Here is a 3,329-nt window from a genome sequence, read left to right on the forward strand (position 1 = left end):
AAGTCTCGGCCGGATTTATCAACTCGCCACACAGGAGGAGAGCCAACAGAGATCGGCGGACCATGGCAAAGGAGGAGATGGAATTGCACTGGCCGCGAAGACCCATTTTCGTGCGACACAGAGAGGTTCGGGGAGGAGAGAGGCGGAACTAGGGTTCGTTCTTGAGGGCGAAAACCCTAGGGGCCTTATAAAGAGAGGCGCGGACGGTGGAGATCAATTCCACTACCAATCCGACGGTTTGCGCTCATTCCAGGGGGCGACAGGATCGGACGGTCCGCGTGGGATCATCTCCGCTTCATCCGACGGCTCACGTCCTGCTCCATCGGACGGCTCCCGTAGCACTTACCTAATCGGATCGGACGGCTACCGATCTACTGGCATGAATGGGCTGGATGGCATGCGCGGCCCACTTCTTGGAGGATCCGACGGTCCATATGGGCCTATTTCGGCCCAAACTTTTAGGCCCAACCCAAATTCAAAAAATAATGGGCCGAAAGGAAGAGGTAAGATGTACTGTGATTATTGTAAGCGCCCGCACCATACAATTGAGAATTGCTGGAAATTACATGGAAAGCCAGGAGAAAAGAAAAGGGGAAATTTTCCTCAGTTTTTCAGGTAACAGGCCAGCACATGGGAAAATCAATTACCCATGAACAATATCACGAGCTGATGGAAACTTTGAAGAAATTAGATCCCTCGGATAGTGGAGGCAGCTTCACAGGTACATCTTATTGTTTAATGAATTCGATTCCAAAGAATGCATGGATTATCGATTCAGGTGCTAGTGATCACATAGTCTGTGATAGGAATTTACTTTCAAATATTACAAAATTATCTTTTCCTATATCAGTACAACTTCCAAATGGTCATACCACCAAAGTCACAATGACTGGGACTGTAAAGCTTAGCTCTTTTGTTACTATTAAAAACGTGCTTTACGTACCCGATTTCCATTTCAATCTGATCTCAGTTGCTCGAGCCTGTGAAGAAAATTCATGCAATATTCTTTTCCATTCTGATAAATGTTTCTTTCAGGCCCGTTCGACTGGCACACTGATGGGCTTGGGTAGAGTCAGCCATGGCTTATATTTTTGGTTGGATTTTCCACACTTTTTTGAGTCATCTCCTGTTCAATTCAATAAATATCTATGTAATGCTACTGCCAATGGCATTAATTTCCTTAATCATAAACGTTTGGGTCATAGTGCATTATTTCCATATCCCAAATGTCCTATCTGTCCCATGGCAAAGCAAACACGTGCATCTTTTCAGAATAGCAATTCTCGAGCAGCGGATATTTTCTCTCTTATTCACGCTGATGTTTGGGGGCCTTATCATACTTCAAATCATGATGGCTCTAGGTTTTTTCTCACCATTGTGGATGACTATTCTCGTGCTACATGGATTTTCCTTATGCAATCAAAAAACCAAGTCTTTTCTCATTTAAAGACATTCCTTTCCTTATCCAAAACTCAATTCCAAAACCAATCCGTAGAATACGTACTGATAATGGAAAAGAATTTTTTAATGCTGAATGTAATTCCTTATTCACTATGCATGGGATATTGCATGAGAGCTCTTGTGTTTACACACCTCAACAGAATGGAGTTGTTGAGAGAAAACATCGCCATCTTTTAGAAGTGGCACGTGCAATTAAATTTCAAGGATCTATTCCTGAAAAATTTTGGGGAGATTGTGTAATTACTGCAGCATACCTGATTAATCGTATGCCATCACGCATCTTAAAGGGAAAGACACCTTTTGAATTATTATATGGGAGAAAGCCAGATTTATCTCATCTCAGAGTTTTTGGATGTCTGTGCTATGTCACTACGGTGGGCCATAGAGATAAAATGGCGCCACGAGCTACTCAATGCATTTTCATGGGTTATCCTACTTTGCAAAAGGGATATAGGCTTTATGCACCATCAACAGGAAATTTCTTTATCAGCAGGGATGTTGTTTTTCATGAAGATGTTTTTCCTTTTCATTAACATCTTTATCGGAAGAAGACAACACAAATCGCCAATTCCTATCGGGGAAGATTCCTCCACCGGCGGAACATTTATTATCCCTCCTGCTCCAAGAGAAGTTGATGTCTTGCCTACAACACCTCTTGTAAATCCTGCCGACAATTTCATTGAGCAGCCATATATAGAAGAATCATTACATGAAGAACCAGCACGCTTAGAGGATACTTCGAAACAACCACTACCGAGGCAAAGTATCCACCACACCGGAGGAGCCACGAGGCGTTCTCATCGAATCACTCGTCCACCAACTTGGACAAAGGATTATATCTGCGGTTCTTCACATTTATCGGGTACTCGATACCCCATCTCTTCTTATGTCTCCTTTGATAGATTGTCGGCAGACCATCTATGTTGCATAAGTCGCATTTCCGAAAGTCAAGAACCTTCTAGTTATAATGAAGCCAAAGATGATCCTCGTTGGCAAAAGGCCATGGAATCTGAATTACATGCATTGATTGACAATCACACTTGGGATGTTGTCTCTATTCCTGCTCATCGCAAACCTATTGGATGCAAATGGGTATATAAAATAAAATATAGAGCAGATGGTTCTGTGGAAAGATACAAAGCACGATTAGTGGCAAAAGGCTTCACCCAACGAGAAGGTTTTGATTATCATGAAACCTTTTCGCCTGTAGCAAAGGATGTGACGGTTCGTACTTTTTTGTCTATTGCTGCTCTTCGTGATTGGCCATTACACCAAATGGATGTCCATAATGCTTTCTTACATGGTGATCTGGATGAAGAAATATATATGGAGCTTCCACCCGGATTACGGAGACAGGGGAGTCGAAGGTATGTCGTCTCCGTAAATCTCTTTATGGTTTGAAACAAGCCTCCCGACAAAGGTGGTATGCTAAATTCACAAGTGCACTCTTGGCTCTTTGGGTTCAAGCAATCCAAGTATGACTATGCCTTATTCACCTGGACAAAAGGTAACTCATCCATTTACTTGATGATCTATGTTGATGATATCCTGATTATGGGGAATGATTATTCTGCTGTTAGAAAACTTAAAGAGTATCTGCATTCGACCTTTCATATCAAGGACTTAGGGTCGCCTAAGTATTTTCTTGGGATTGAAATAGCTCGCTCAGATCAAGGCATCTCATTAAGTCAGCGGAAATTTGTGATGGAGATTATATCAGAAGCAGGTTTATCAGGTTGTAGACCATCGATCATTCCTATTGAGCAAAATGCTAAACTGACCTCTGTCGACTATGACACCGGCATATCCTCTTCTTCTGATGATCCTCTGTTGCAAGATCCCTCAGGATATCAGAGACTAGTAGGGAA

At 42.4% G+C, this 3,329-nt stretch overlaps 1 long non-coding RNA gene across 1 annotated transcript; it reads left to right on the top strand.

Annotated features, from left to right (window-relative positions):
- The first annotated feature begins 585 nt into the window (after positions 1-585).
- On the top strand, positions 586-1,212 carry LOC120289464. Its single transcript, XR_005547477.1, has 2 exons — positions 586-721; positions 1,036-1,212. It is a non-coding gene; the product is annotated as an uncharacterized LOC120289464 (long non-coding RNA).
- The last annotated feature ends 2,117 nt before the right edge of the window (positions 1,213-3,329 follow it).

Source organism: Eucalyptus grandis, chromosome 11 (assembly GCF_016545825.1).
Source record: "Eucalyptus grandis isolate ANBG69807.140 chromosome 11, ASM1654582v1, whole genome shotgun sequence".
NCBI lineage: Eukaryota > Viridiplantae > Streptophyta > Magnoliopsida > Myrtales > Myrtaceae > Eucalyptus > Eucalyptus grandis.